General features: G+C 45.5%; 1 long non-coding RNA gene across 3 annotated transcripts in view; it reads left to right on the top strand.

Moving 5' to 3' along the window:
• LOC132593775 (uncharacterized) overlaps nucleotides 1-16,400 on the top strand; it is a 76,057-nt gene that overhangs the window by 9,881 nt on the left and 49,776 nt on the right. For 2 of the 3 annotated variants that reach the window (XR_009559598.1, XR_009559599.1), the window contains exon 2: nucleotides 2,259-2,424. This is a non-coding gene — a long non-coding RNA (uncharacterized lncRNA). Of the gene's footprint in view, nucleotides 1-2,258; nucleotides 2,425-13,850; nucleotides 14,401-16,400 lie in introns of all 3 variants that reach the window. The other variant, XR_009559597.1, reaches the window with a different exon arrangement.

Below are 16,400 nucleotides of genomic sequence, written 5' to 3'. Positions count from 1 at the left end.
ATGGCTTAGCTGGTCCCCTGCTTCACGGGCTGGCAAGGTTGCAATCAGGGGTCGGAGCTGCTGGCTCAAGTGATGGCTCTTCTGGGACAGGATCCCCCTCCTGGGAACATGGTTGTGGGCAAGACTCAGCCTCTGAATCTGGAAGCCTCAGTCCCTCACGGGCTGCTGGCCGTGGCCCACGCTTTGCCACGTGACAGGTCGTCCTCTCCGTCGGGGCACGTGTGCAGGCGGAGTTCCTCGTCGTGTCGGTGGCATGTCACCGGTTTCCCACATTTCGTTTCCTCAAAGCAGGTCACTGGGTCCAGTCCCCACTCAAGGGGAGGGCGCCACATGAGGACGTACACGCCCAGAGGCAGGACCCCCGGGAACCATCCTAGGAGGCTGCCCACCACACTCTCGTGTGAAGACTCGTCCCAGGGTATCCACTGCTGAGGAGGCGCTCCGTGACTTCAGTCAGCATCCTTCCACAGCCCCACAGGACCTTTCCGTGGACGAGAGAAAAGTGTCCATGGTGATAAGGATGCCATTCATGGGCTCAGCAACACACACTCCTCCTCGCCAAGGCCGACCCCTCTCTCTGCGGCCTTGTCTGCCAACAGCAGAGAGAAATAGTTTAGCCCAAAACAGGCAACAATTCTCCAGGAGGGACAACCAGCTACCTGGTTGCAGGTTGGTCACTGGTTCGGTTCCATCATGGAGGAGGAGAGATTCATCCTCACTGGGTGTTGACTTTACAGTCAGTCTTTAGGGAGCAGAATTTGCGGCGGCAGACGACTGAATGTAAGGAATTGTTCATATGGTCTGTGACAGGTACAGTTACCTTTGGGACTGTTTGGGGCCGATTCAGAGAGGTGAACGTAGACTTCTTCTCTGTACTTTGACTGTCAAGCACCCAGGAGGTGCTCAATACATGTTTAATGGAAGAATCGATAAACTCAAATTACTGTCTCAAAGGGTGCCACTGAGTGAGTGACGAACCTTCTCGGGGATGCTTGTCATTTCAGGTGTTTCAAAGAAGACGTTTCAACACGAGGGAAGTCTTCAGATTTTCGGTTACTGAGCTGGGTAGTGGAGAAAACTCTGAAGCAAGGATGCCCTCAGATCAAACCATTTATGTGCTGCCTGTGCGGCACGCACTCAGAGGAGGTCCTGGCTGTTCATCATCATCTATGTTTCTCCATGGTTCCCCTCGGCCAGCCTGGTAACATGCAAGGCTGCCTGTAGGACTGGCCATTTTTACGGCTTCACTGTCAGCTCGGCTTGCAGGCAACGTAGGCGTGGCTGGAGCTTCTGTAACTTAAAGGTCACGGAACTTTAATAAAAGACCAAAGGCTGTTATCATTCATCTGCTTTCTTTTATGGCCCTGTGCGAGAAACACAGAGGTAATATTGATAATTCATGGAGGTTCTTATTTAGCTGCTTAGAATATAATGCTGAGAACTGGAAAAGGTGTACGATGGCATGATAACCCTTGTATATGGATGGTAACCTACTACTCAGAACTTACCGTCTCTAAGCAACGTGAGTGTTTTTTCCCTCTTTGCTGTGATTTGAAAGAGTTCTGCTGCCGTGCTCTCTAGGTAGGCTCTCCTCAGATGACCTGCCTCTTCCCAGCATTGCACAGGTCTGAAGAATCAGAGACGGTGCCAGGCACACACCTCAGCTGCCCCCGGAAGAGCTCTGGGCACCGCGGCATGATGCCCTGAGACCACACTGCGCGAGAAGTTCTGAGAAGCCAGCGCTCTTGGCAACGGCTTCATTGGGAAAGCATCATGTGCGTGGAGGATCTCCCCCACCCCCATTTCCCGCCTGCGTTGTAGGTGCCCGAGGGAAACAATCAAGAAATCCTGCAAAATGTTTTTTCTAAAGTTTGACTTGTTTCAAGACTAGCTCGTGTTAAAAAATGGTCGAGAAGTCTTACATTTTTTTAACTTTTTATTTTATATTGGAGTCTAGTTGATTAACAATGTTGTGTTAGTTTCAGGTGTGCAGCAAAGTGACTCAGTTATACATATACACGTATCTATTCATTTCCCATTTGGGTTGTTACATAATATTGAGCAGAGTTCCCTGTGCTCTACGGTAGGTCCTTGTTGGGTATCCATTTTAAATACAGCCGTGTGTACATGTCAATCCCAAACTCCCTAACTATCCCTCCCCCCGACCCTTCCCAGCTGGTAACCAGAAGTTTGTTCTCGAAGTCTGTGAGTCTGTTTCTGTTTTGTAAATAAGTTCATTTGTATCATTTTTTTTTTAGATTCGGCATATAAGCAATATCATACGATATTTGTCTTTCTCTGTCTGACAAGAAGTCTTACATTTTTGACGATTGAAACCAAGATGGATATTTTCATGTCACTGCCTGTGATAGCCGGAAGGAAAGTGGGCGTGCTTGGAGGGACGGCGGCAGAAAACTCATTCTGGTAAGACACTCAGGTTGATTGGATGTTTGTGTAGTGCCGGGTTTGCCTGTGTCAGCTCGTCTGAGTCTCAGCTTGGTGCTGTGATTACCTCCCATCCTCCCGATGAGGACACTGTGGTGTAGAGAGCATGGGTTGAAGGTCACAAAGTGGTAAGCGGGTGTGGGAGAGTCCAGACCACACCAGCCCTTGCTCCTAATTACTCCTCCAGACTGCTTTTCCCCTTCAGATATTGCCGTAGAAGGCCAGGAAGCAAAATATGATATCCAGGGACCCTTATAAATAAGTCATACGTGGGGAAATTCTTAGAACTAAAAAATTATAGATCATGCAAGAAAGCATTGAAGTTACATTCAGTAAAGCTGTCCAACTTGCCAAATAGTTTTCCAAACTGCGGACACTTCTGTTTACCAGCTAACACTTAAAATTTCAGTTCCTTTTTCTTGCGGTACACGGGCCTCTCACTGCTGTGGCCTCTCCCGTTGCGGAGCACAGGCTCCGGATGCACAGGCTCAGTGGCCATGGCTCACGGGCCCAGCTGCTCAGTGGCATGTGGGATCTTCCCGGACCGGGGCACGAACCCGTGTCCCCTGCATCGGCAGGCGGACTCTCAACCACTGCGCCACCAGGGAAGCCTCTAAGATTTCACTTCTTGATAGTACTCAATAGCTCTTGATAGTATGTTAGTGACATGCTAACCGTCTTGCATCCCGATTGCTTCAAGCCAGTTTGTGATAAACCAAGGGGATGACGTCATAGAAACCCAGGGGCTGCTCTGTGCCCACTTGTCTCTTCCTGCTGAGCTGTCCATTTTCTTTTCATTTACCAGGCCAGGGGCAGCTGCTGATAAGGTACAGGTATAAGGCAGCCTCTCTAAAATATCACATTTTCAATTCTCTGATGAAATTTAATTTTCTGAAGAGTTTTTTCTTTTGTAGACACGTTCACTTAATTTAAGTTAGAATTTGTACTGCTGTATCACAAATGAATCCTTCATGTAATAAGCGTTTATTGCGTGCCAGACATTCTCATATGGTCAGTTATAGTCACCACGGCTAGCATAGTGTGAAATAACTTTTTCCATTCATATTTTATGATCTTCCTAGCAAAGCTTTTAAATAATTAAAGTTTATTTCAAATTAAAATGAAGTTGAAACATAAACTCCAGTACATGAATTTGTAATGAGTCCGTAATTCTTAGGAAATAGAATGTCTCCATTGTAATTAGTCTATTCTTTTAACTTGAAACTAAGAAGTGGAGCTGTCTACACTTCAAGTTTGCTCAAGGCACACTCCAGACAGCCACTCGGGGATTTTCGTTGAGATACACTTTAGAGTGTGTTCCAGGCCCAGCCGTAATCAAACGGCACACTCCGTTTGAGAAGTCCTTTGAGGAGTCTTAACAAGAGGACCATGAAAGGTGTAGGTAATGTTTAGGAAAATTGGTAAGAAGTAAGAAAAAACGTATCCTACAGCTAGCCTCAGTGGAGGAAAAGGAGGCATCACCTCCTACGGGCCTGAAAGAGTGAACAAGGGCCGGGTTCCCTGGACACAGAGAGAGCAGTCTCAGGGTCAGGGCCGTGCAGCTGGACCACCCTAAGGGAGAAAGATGCAGCTGGACCTCCTGGCTCCACAGGGAGGAGACCCCAGAAAACACCCCTCAGTCCCTTCCTGTCCTCTGACCTCTGCACAGCATCCCACTGGCCAACCTCAGTGGGAAGCCAGAGGGCAAGGGGGGCTGTGGATGCAGCCCACAGAGGTCAGTGTCCCTGGACCCACACACTCTAGAGCATGGGGAGAAGGTGGGAGGGGGGTCAGAGAGGGCTGAGCAGAAAACACTACGCGGTACTTCTCTGTCACTGTGTGCTGCAGGAATTGTAAGAGCCTCATGAAATGGGGCCACTCAAAATGTGGTTGAGAAAATTAGTGTAATACTAACCTCTTGGGTTTTCTTTTTCTTTTCTTTTCTTTCTTTCTTTTCCTTTTTTTCTTTTTTCTTTTTTTTTTTAGTGAAACAAGTAAAGTGTTTATTTGGAGGAAAAGTAGTACGGGTGAATAGACACACACAGATGGACTCAAGAGAGAGTCATGCCTTTGTGGTAGTTTGAATCACTTATGTGGGGCATTTCTTCTGGGTTTCCTCTGGCCAATCATTTGGGTTTTCTTTTTCTCTTCTTACTTCCTTTGCTCTCAAATTAAGATAATTCTCCTATACATTCTATGCTGAAATATTTGGGAAACAGATATGAAAATATTTTTTTGATCTACCTAAATAATTACTCTAATTCTCTCCTCTTCACAAATTATGAGTGAAAAATACCAGAATAGTTTAAAGTAGCACAGGCCACATTGGAAATACAATTTTGAAGAAGATAAGGGGTATGTGTGAGACGAGAAAAATGCCTCTTGTTTCTGTGATGTAAGTGTCCCATGGCATTTCCTGAAAACCGTGTGCCGAATAAGTGAATATGAATGAATGAAGGCATTGGGTAGGAAACACGACACATAAACGTGTGAGGCCAGGATGTCACTGCTCTGCCAGGAGCAGGTCGTGCCGGTCTCCTGTCATGTTTCTTCTCTGACTGCCCCCATCCTCTCGTCACCCTACTTAACTTGTTTACGCGTCTGGCTTTCTGACCAAACTGTAAATTCCGTCCAAGCAGGCGCCGTATCCTCTCAGGAGGTAGTAACTCAATTCATGTTGTTTAAACAGTCAACAAAGCAGGAATTACAGCAATAGTTTAATAGTAAATCTTAAAAATAGGTGAAATCAGCTAAATTTAAGAGGCCCAAAACTCATAGAATTTTCACATGTTCCAAATGCCAAAAAGAATGAGGGAGGGGAAAAAGCCTTCATTCCCCACCTTCTTTATTCTCTCGTTAAATTATTTTTATCTTACTAGGAGCAAATAGTGTTTCTTTCTTTTTTTTTTTTAACTGGTGTTTTCTTCCATTTCCAAGTTGTACAGATGCTTGCATTACAATACAGGGCACCTATAACAATATTAAATGTATTTACATTATATATTGATAAATATTGGAATTCCCATAATGCTTTTTATGGAAATCTTAGTGAAGTTCTAGAAATGGGAGCCACTTAGCATTGGTAGATTACTCTCTGAGGACACAGTCCCGATTCCGTGATCCTTTAAGCCTGATCAGGCAAGGGCAAAGGTTTTCCAAGCAAGGCGTCTTCATTTCTTCTGCTTAATTATGCATCTGTGTAGCGGCTGCAGAAGCCTACAAAGAGTTTTATGTTCATAGTTCGAAAGGAAAATGCTTTCTTAATACTCACATTTTTCATGGCAAATATGACTTTTTAAAGCTTTTGATATTGAACATATTTATCAACTTCTGACAAGTATGTTGAAGATGAAAGTGTCTAAAGTGATGGGAGAAATTTTCACACATTGAGGTGTGGGGAAGCCGTTCTAGCTCGTATGTGATTTCTCTTGAACTTTATGCTCATGGACAGCCGGTCTTCTGGCCCGTCAGACATGTACTGTACATCTGCTTTAAGCATTAAAGAAAAGAATGCATTGATAAGTCCAAATGGATGCTGTACAGCAGAAAGTAACACAACATCGTAAATCAACTATACTCCAATAAAAATTAAAAAAAAAAAAGGAACTAGGCAGCTGGCTGTACTCAAACCTGGAAGAGCTGAAAATGTACAAATTAAAGATGACTCTGAAAGAGGAAAAGGCCAGAATCCTACTACAACTAATCACCTTACATATTGATCTTTTGATCTCTGCCCATGGGCATGAGAATTTTCTACGTTATTCATTAATACCTTCAACAAGCGTTTACTGAGTCTCCTACATGCTGACGTTGTTATAAACGAAGCACATGCACAACTTTGTATTTACTTTTCAACCTAATGTGATAACACACGTTTTTGTCAAACGAAATAAACAAACGAAAAACACAAAATGGAGTAACCGTGGTTCAGGCATCGGAAATGGAGCCCAGTTGTCACTGTGAATATTGGTTTCAGACACATTCCTGCATCACTGAGAACTTGAATTTTGAACTGTGTCAAAGTCGGAACACCACCAGCTGCCCTCAAAGCAGGACCTGCCCGCAGCCGCCAGCTGCCACCTCAGGGTCTCCAGGTCTCCCCTTGAGTGTGCAACCACTTCAGACCCCACCCGATCCTTGCCTAACAAGCACCCTTGCTGCTTGCCAGCTCCCATCCTAATTCTTGACAAACAACTTACTTAACATTGTGGGTTCTGCCTTTGTAAGCTCCCCCCGTTTTGTAGTCGGGAGAACACAGTTCAAGTGCTTCTTGAACCTGTGTCTGCCGGGCCTATAGTTCTCAGTGTGACTCAGATAAAACTCATTTCTATTATAATAATAGATTATTTATGGGTTATTGGTGTCGACAAAAGTCGGCGGGTTGTGGTTTCATTCGTTTGTTTGCTAAAAGTAAAAAACACATAGAAACAAAAAGCCCTGTGGCAAATACAACTTTTATCCTGTCTGCTATCAATTTGGAGAATGGTTTCTATAACTTCAACGTCTAAGTTTTCTCACTTTAATTTTTAATCAGCATTATTTGTATGTTTATACAGTAGACCGTGAACCAAAAATTAGAGCAGAAGTAGGTTGGTGCTTTTGAATAGAGCTACTAATTTAACGGTAAAATGAGATTTGCCTTAATAAAATTTTGATGAAAACATTTGAGTTCATGTACTCTGTTATAGAAGGAAAAATTTCAGGCTTTTGCCTGAAATATCTTATCGAAATTTCTGGATGCATTTGTAAGTGGAGGTTTTACCTTATTTTTTTTTTAACGTCTTTATTGGGGTATAATTGCTTTACAATGGTGTGTTAGTTTCTGCTTTATAGCAAAGTGAATCAGTTATACATATACATATGTTCCCATATCTCTTCCCTCTTGCGTCTCCCTCCCTCCCACCCTCCTTAACCTTATTTTTTAATTACCCCTTTGGTGTTTAACAGCCCTCACTCTCAGGAAAATAATTTAAATCTGCTTAACTACTTTCATGAAAGGTAAGCTGAGTTTCTCCTGGTTTATCTTCACTAAAATTATTTATTAGATCATACTTATTCTTGTCACCTAAGAAAATATGAAATTATTCCAAGGCAAACTGACCGAATGCACTTCCGATTCAAAATGCACTCATTCTTCCCTTATCTTTGAGTGACTCGGGTTAGTAGATAAGAAATGCAATGGCTGACGGTAGGCTGTCTGAAAGCAGGGCTTTCTCTCTCTCATCCACTGGTGTAACCAGCCATAGGGTTTAGAACAGCCCTAGTAATTGTCCAATTATACTTTTTGAACGAATGGATCAATCAAAGCAGGTTGTCTTTGCCTGTTTTGGCTGCTTAAATTAGAACACCACATACCAGGTGGCTTATAGACAACAGAAATGTAGTTTTCACTTGGTAGCTGGGAAGCCCAAGATCGAAGTACCAGCAGCCTCGGTGTCCGGTGAGAGCCCAGTTCCTGGTTTATATAGTTCAAAGCCGAGTGTCCGCTACAACCTCACATGGCAGAAGGGTGAGGGATCTCTCAAGAGCTTCCTTTGTAAGGGCACTAATCCCAGCCCCTCCCAAAGGTCCCACCTCCACATACCATCACATTAGGGGCTAGGTTTCAACATACAAATTTTCAAGGGGCACAAACATTCAATCTATAGCACAGATCTTTCATAAAAGGCTGTTTCGTCGTAATTCTCTAGAAAGCAAACATTCAAGTAATAAAGCAAATAAGGGTAAATGTGGATGTTTACAGAGTGTTTCCAACTCAAATGAATCTCAGATAAGTAGATGATAGATAGGTCAATTGATAAATATTATGTTATAATAAAGTCATACCACGGTCCACACACCAAGTCTGATCAGGGTTGGGGAAAGAGAGGAACCTTTGGGGATGTTTAACCGATTAGTACATAAAACTAACTTTGACTTAGATCAGTTTTCCACGCTTTGGCGATACGATTCACCTACAGGCTTATTTAAAATATCTTCCCAGGCTCCTCCGTAAAAAGTCTGTTTGATTGTACCTGCAGGGATCCCAGGAGTCTGCATTTTTATAAGCTCAGCAAGTGATTTTTATAATTGGCTAAGAGAGCAAAGTGGCTCTGTTTTCATAGTTGCTGGGAAATAGTTAATACAAAAGCAAGAGAAAATATAAATAAGTATGAAATAACAGAGCTGCAACTGTAAAAATAAGAGCTGTAAAAAAATGTTCAGTAGCTGCCCCTTATCTGCATGGGATCTGTTCCAAGACACAGTGGATGGTACCGAACCCTCTATATATTGATGCTGTATCTTTTCCTATACATACATACCTGTGATAAAGTTTAATTTATAAGTTAGAAACAGATTAAGACCTCACAGATTTGAACTCCAGTAAGAAAGACTCAAATCAAAGTTTGGAGGGGATTTTGGGGGAAGTCCTGTTGGACACACACAGGCTGGAGCTCCCTGGGCTGTGCCCATGCAGCCTGTCCCCCAGGCACTGCGGGCCGTGGCTTGCTGGTGCAGGACCCGCTGAGTTCTCTAAATTGTAAGGAATGACTCAGAGTGCAGGTCCCCCACTGGGACCCACTCAGGTCCCCCTTGAAGTTGGGCATGAGAGGCATGGGGGTGAAGAGAAAGAAAGCAATGGGTTACGACCAGTCTGGCTATAACTCTGCAAGAGCCGTGGGTGTGGTCACCAGCAAGCAGAAGTCACTGGAATCAAATAGATACAAAGTCTCTGAGGTTTCAAAGATGGCCGTACAGCTCCCAGCCACAGGTGGGGCTCGTTGAGAGGCACACTCTGAGTTTACAGGGAGCCCCTGCCTTCCCCCACCCCAGGGGAAGGGAAGGGAGGAAACAGGACTCACAGAGGACAAGCCTGGCTCCGACACAGCCTCAGTGGTGGCTTCAGCCAGCCCATGGGGGCTCTGAAGCTGGCGTGATGGTGGAGGAATTGGTACCCTTGCACTGGCCGTAGGGACATGGCTGCACCAGGAAGGGCAGCTCAGGGCTAACTGATGCTGAGGGCTAACTGCTGCATCATTCCCGGTTACCAGGAAAATCAGTCCTTCAGTTCTAGATGGAGGTCCGGGCAGTGCCTGCCAGGGTCTACTTTACCAGGAAGCCACAGTCTAGACTAAAAGAACCTGTGACTGGTTGAGCCGTAAAATGACCCTTGAATCCCAGCCTACATGGGCAGGAAATGAGCTCAAGTCCACAGGGAGGGGAAATTCCAGTTCCGAGATTGAGTAGATGTACGTTTCCCTACTGTTCCCACTGAGTATAACTAAAAACCTTGGACGTTACATAAAGCATACATAAGAAAACTCAAAAATGTAGAGAGCAAGCAGACCAGCTAGGGACCTTTTGACTTGAGGAGCACAGGGCAGTTCCCTGGCTTTTCTTCTTGCCTCACCTGTGGAGCCAAAGAAACAGGCAGCCTGGAAACACCAAGAGGTGCAGATCCAAAAAGTCCCCCCACCCCACCAAGTAAAAGATCTGCTCTCTCTTGTCAAAGGACAAGGAAAACTGTAATCTCTAAGGACAGAAACTTTTAGACAATAATCATTCTACTCTAGCCAAACACCGCAGGAAAAGGAAAGCGAGGAACTCAGCTTCCTGGTCCCCACCAGCCTGTGACCGGGCACCCCTCATCCCCACAGTGCGAGAACCAGGGACTTTCATGACTGCGTGCAGGTCATGAGACCCCAACACAGTGTCCCTGGACCCCACGAGGGGAGACTTGGCGTTCAGCCCGACCCAGCAGTAACCAGGAGACCCAAACCCTTTGGGAGACCAAATGGGGAGTTTGGACTTCTTCCTCTGCTGGCAGTGTCAAGGAGATGCACCCCCCCTTTTTCTTGCCAGAGAAGTGTCAGAAAAAAAACAGCTAAAACCCAAAGCTTAAATAAGATCCAGAGTTTCACAATATAATACAAAAATGTCCAGCTTTCAATAGAAACTTACTCATCACACCAAGAACAAGGTCTCAAGCTGAAAGAACAAAAGACAGTAAGTGGAAGCCAGCAGCACAGCGACAGAGATATTAGAATCAGCCTACAAAGAACAGGCAGCCGCGATAAAGATAATTCCAGGAGCAATCACAAGACACTTGAAATAAGAGAAAAACAGAAAGCCTCGGCAGAGAAAAGCAGCCCAGTGGGAATTTTAAAACCGAAATAAATACAATAATGGAAATAAAAAGCGCTGTTGATGGGCTCAACAACAGACAGGAGGGGACAAAGGAAAGAACCAGTACACGGTAAAATGGAAAATTAGAAAATTTCTAATCTGAACAAAAGAGAGAAAATAGGTTGAAAGATAAACAAACAGGGGAGTGGTAAATCAGAAACTTGGGATGAACACACACACACACACACACGTACACTACTATATATAAGATAGATAAACAACACGGACCTACTGTATAGCACAGGGAACTCTACTCAATATTCTATGATAACGTATATCTAAAAGAAAAGAATCTAAAAAAGAATGAATATAGGTATATGTATAACTGAATCACTTTGCAGTACCCCTGAAACCAACACAACATTGTAAATCAACTATACTCCAATAAACTTTAAAAAATTAACGTTAAAAAATTGTTTTAAGTAATAATAAATAAATAAATAAACAGAGCCTCAGGGCCCTTCTCCCTGTGGGATAAGAACTACAGCTCCGCACAGCACAGGGAGATCAGCTCGGTGCTTTGTGACCACCTAGAGGGGTGGGATAGGGAGGGTGGGAGGGAGACGCAAGAGGGAGGGGATGTGGGGATATACGTGTGCATACAGCTGATTCCCTTTGTTATACAGCAGAAACTAACACTCCATTGTAAAGCAATTATCCTCCAATAAAGATGTTAAAAAAAAAAAGTTAAAAATAAAAAATCACTACAGCCCTTACATTCCCATCACCTAGTCTCAGAAAGGAGAGAAGGAAGACGTGGGGCTGGAAAAGTACTCAGATAAGTAACGGCTAAAGCCAAGCGGGCAGATCATTGGACCCTCAGAATATTTGGTCGCTCTCTGGTACAGGTCCGCAGTGCAGCACGTACGGACTCACAAATCACGACAGACGATGAGTGATGCTTGGCTCTGCCTCAGGTGGCGCTGGTGGGAATGACTGGTGGTGATCGACACGCACACTTCGTGTACAAGAAGGACGTAATGAGTCAATGCCTCTCTCCTACAATTTGACTTTTATGATCTGTAATCTACTTTTTGGCCTTGAAAACAGCTGCTTCCCCCTCGCCGTCTGTCACTGTTTCATACATTCCAGTCAAGGTAGAAAGAAGACAGCAACCCGGTGGTCAGAGGGAGCCAGGAGCAGAAGCGCCATGACGCGGCTTCCGGCTCAGGAGCCGTCCCAGCGCTGACCTCACGGGCGGTGACCCTGGGCAAATCGCTGAACATTTCTGAGCCTCCGTTCCCTCATCCTTAACATGGGCACCATCAGAATGCCAACCTCGCTGGACAGCTGTGCAGGTTAGATGAGACAGTGAAAATTCTCACTGTGATCAGCTCCAGCAGTCAGGTCTATGAGAGGAAGGTACAGTGTTGGAGCTCGTTATTCATTCATTCATTCTTACTCCCCGGCTGCATCCTGGAGGAGCTCACAGTCTCGTCAGGGACCCGGACAAACAGACAGGCACGGTGATGAGCGCTGGAATAAGACACGGGCGTGGCTAGAGCCCCAGGCAGGGACCCACCGGAAGGGCTAGAAATTCTATGTGGAGCCGCTCCTTGAACTGGCACAGCAAGGTGGGGGGCGGCACTCTCCATGTCGGGAGCAGAATGGGTCAAAGCAAGAGAGAGCGTGGACGCACAGGGAAGTGGAGGGATTTGGCTTGGCCAGAGAGTGGGAATACCAGTGGGAGAGAGGCCAGAGGTGAAGGGCTTTCATGCAGTGACGAGGGATGGTGTTCCTTAGGCAAAGGCAAGGAGCTTTTGTATTGTGAATATTGTGAATCAACTATACTTCAATTTAAAAAGGAAATATATTTAAATTCTTATATTAAATTTCAGTAAATTATATGCTTCCCAAAGCTCTTGGTGTTGCATTTGTCTTCAGATCGCTTGGTCTGTGGGTTCACCTTTTTGATAATTGCTGGCATTTCTCTGAAGGTTACAAAGGAAAAAAGTTCTTAAAAAGTTGATGAGTCTGTCTTCTGGGGCTCCAAAGGGAAATTGAGACTGTCGGTAGTTTAATGACAGTCTAGCTGCCCTGTACAAGGACAATAAAAATCATGTGCTTCCCTCATCAGACAGGTTTTGACTGGTTACCTGCTGCCCTTCCAAGGAGCTCTGAAGCAATCAGGGAGCCTGTATCAAGCAGAACGTTCATCTCTGATCCGTCAAGTGGCTACCATTAAGCACATATCTTGACATTTACTTTAAAGGTGGTACCCACAGCATCCTGTCACTCATTTGATCAAAACCTGCTCTAAAGGGTTTATTTTAACGGCACACATTGGCCTTAGCATCCAGCACTTCCCTGTTTCAGACTCACAGATGGGGAAAAGGTAAAGGACATCTGGCTTCTTTATAATTTAATTCGAGTCAGCAATCATTTATTCAGTGCTCACTGTTGCAGCCTCCAGCCCACGTAGGTCTCTTTCCCCAGCTCCTTCTTACCTCTCACCAGACTCCCCCATCAAAGTGCTGCTCTTTCTATCCTCTTAACTTAATGGAACCACCATTTAAAGGATCATCATTTTAGACCCACAGGCGTGGAAAACAGACTCGTGGTTGCCAAGGGGGATGGAGTGGAGGAGAAATGGATTGGGAGTTTGGGATTAGCAGATGCAAATTATTATATGTAGGATGGATAAGTCCTTACTGTATAGCGCAGGGAACTATATTCAATATCCTGTAATAAACCATTATGAAAAAGAATATATATATATGTATAACTGAATCACGTTGCTGTACAGCAGAAATTAACACATTGTCAATCAAAGTATACGTCCATAAAATAAATTTTTAAAAAATGATCCTTGTTTACTTCACTCCCCCCTCTCTGTCTATATCTAATCAATTATCAAAATGTGCTGATTTTCTCAAATGTCTTGCCTTCTCTCCAGCCAACTACCCACTCTCAGGCTGGGTCTGTTGCAAAAGCTTTATGATCCTTCTTGGTACTGTCAGACTAGACCTGCTGGATTCTGGCCTTAGCACTAGTCTCAGGTCATCAGTACAACCCCACCTCTGCCCCTGCCACTGTCCTCGGCACCCTTTCTCGGTGCAGGGCAGTTTCCCGGCAGGTAACACCTCCTTGACGGGAACCCGACCCGTAAGTCACATCATTTTACTGCTTCCAGCCTGCACCACAGAAAGGCTTGTCATTTTCTGTACAAATCATGCTGCTTTTTGTCTCATTTATTGGTTCATATAAGAAATATTTATTAAGGTACCTGCTCTCTGCAGGTCTGGAAATGTAATGGCGAACCGAATGTCTACACAAGGTTACAGTCTGTTGGATGCCTCTGGAAATCCCAACTCCTCACCACAAATCATGGGTCTTACTCGTTGCTGGGCGTCACCTTCTAGAAGAGACTTCTGACCAACCAGGCTCCCCGCCCCCACCTGCTTCACACCTGTCTCTTCCCCCGACCGCTTCCTTCTGCACATGTGAATACAAGAACAAATAGAGCTGCTCTGCAAGACCTTATAATCCGTGAGAGAAGATGAGTAACATGTGCATGTCCCCATAAAAATGCAGAGAACAGTCAGAGAAACACAGCCTCCCTGTACTAGATAACAGAGAGATTCCCTCAAGAAACATGCCCTGGGCACCTGGTGTGAAGCATCTCCTGGTGCTTGGTGACAAGAAGAGTAGGCAGCAGCCCATACATCCGAGGAAATCACAGACTGACGTGGGGTTCAGAAGTTTTCATAGGGAGGAAGCATTTGAGATGGAGAGAATTTCCAGAAAGGAGAGTGAGGAAAGGGTGAGCAGTGTGGGCGTCAACAACTGGTGAGTGGTCCGTGGCAGGGGCAGACCAGGCTGGGGTTGCTGCAGGGATTAATTTCCCTGGAAGGGGAAAGGATAGCCGGAGAATTGATGTCTTAAACAAGTAACCAATCTTTTAGGAGAAGGTGTAACCTCAAATTGACTATATTTGTTTGATTCTGTTTGCATTTAAGTTTTCTGAGTCACGAGGGGATAGTCACAATTAAGAGTGTGTGTCCAGGCAACAGCTAGGGATGTCAACTTACCGTGAATCATTCAATAATTTACTAGTTCAATCTGAGTTTCAAAACATCCTTTTTTTCTTCTCTCTGTGCGCCAAGCATGGATTTAATACACAATTACTGATGAATTTATTTTAGTTCTAGTATATAGATCATACGCTTTCTGAGTCATGTAGTTTCATCCTTTTTTTTAATTTTTATTTTTTGCGGTACGCGGGCCTCTCACTGCTGTGGCCTCTCCCGTTGCGGAGCACAGTCTCCGGACACGCAGGCTCAGCGGCCATGGCTCACGGGCCCAGCCGCTCCGCGGCATGTGGGATCTTCCCGGACCAGGGCACGAACCCGTGTCCCCTGCATTGGCAGGCGGACTCTCAACCACTGCACCACCAGGGAAGCCCATCCTTTTTTTTTTTAATCTTTAAATTTGATTTGTTTAAAAGTTAAAGAGGGGTGGAGTCAAGATGGCGGTGTGGGAAGATGCGGAGTTAGCTTCTCCCCACAATTAGGGTGCCCGCCGGCCGCTGGGGGGAGACTCTGACCCCCAAGGAGTCGGGAGGAACCCCAAAGTGAACCAGTAGGGTATAGGGGGAGTGAGGGGGGAGGAGGAGTGGAGGCCAGGCAAGCTCCGCGTCCCTGAGGCGGGGGAGGTCAGGAGAGGCATGTGGGAGGGGCCATCCAAGAGGAGCAGGAGAGGGGCATAGCCCCGCCCACTCAGGCCAGGGGGGCTGCTGAGCTCGCAGGCGGGTCCCCTGCCCTCCAAGCCCTGACCCGCACCGCATTGGTCCTGGGGGCATAAGAGGGAAGCCAGGGAGATCAGGAGAGGCAGGTGGGAGGGGCCCTCCCAGACCGGAGGAGCAGAAGCAGAGAGGAGGGTATCTGCCCCGAGCACTCGAGCCCAGGAAGCCTGCTGGGCTCGCAGGTGAGTCCCCCGCCCTCTGAGACCAGGGTGGGGGGCACCCTGAGCCCCTTCTGCTCCTTGGGCCTAAGCCCCACTGCCCGCAGCCCCCAGGGCCTTTTCCAGCTCTGTGCGTCCTGAGCATTGGCCCCACCCACCCCCCAAATCTCGCCATTGCTTAGGCCCCGCCCTCCACAGCCAAGACCTTCCCCCCCACCTTTTTTTTCTTTTCCCTCCTCCTCTTTTTTTACTATTGTGGTACTGATGTACCTTTTGGTTGTTGATTGATTGGTTGGTTGATTCATCTATATTTTTATTTTCACATTCTTACTAACATATCTGTTAGTTTCCTAGTCTAATTTTATTTTTTACTTTGTTATTGTTTTTTTTTTTTTTTTTTGCCACCCCACGTAGCTTGTGGGATCTTGGGTCACGACCCAGGTGTCTGGCTGAAGCTCCTGCAGTGAGAGCTCCAAGTCCAAACCACTGGACTAACAGAGAACCTTAGACCCCAGAGAATATTCATCAGAGTGAGGTCTCACAGAGATCCTCATCTTAGCACCAAGACCCAGCTCCACCCAACAGCCTACAAACTCCAGTGTTGGAAACCTCAGGCCAAACAACCAGTAAGACAGGAACACAATCCCACACATTAAAAAAAAAAAAAAAAAGATGGCAAAAAAATGTCACAGATGAAGGAGCACAGTAAAAACCTACAAGACCAAATAAATGCAGAGGAAATAGGCAATCTACCTGAAAAACAATTCAGAGTAATGATAGTAAAGGTGATCTAGAATCTCGGAAATAGAATGGAAACACATATTGAGAAAATACAAGAAATGTTTAACAAAGATCTACAAGAACTAAAGAACAAACAAACAGAGATG

The sequence above is a fragment of the Globicephala melas genome, chromosome 17 (assembly GCF_963455315.2).
Source record: "Globicephala melas chromosome 17, mGloMel1.2, whole genome shotgun sequence".
In the NCBI taxonomy this organism is placed as follows: domain Eukaryota; kingdom Metazoa; phylum Chordata; class Mammalia; order Artiodactyla; family Delphinidae; genus Globicephala; species Globicephala melas.
This window is presented reverse-complemented; position numbering and strand designations above follow the sequence as displayed.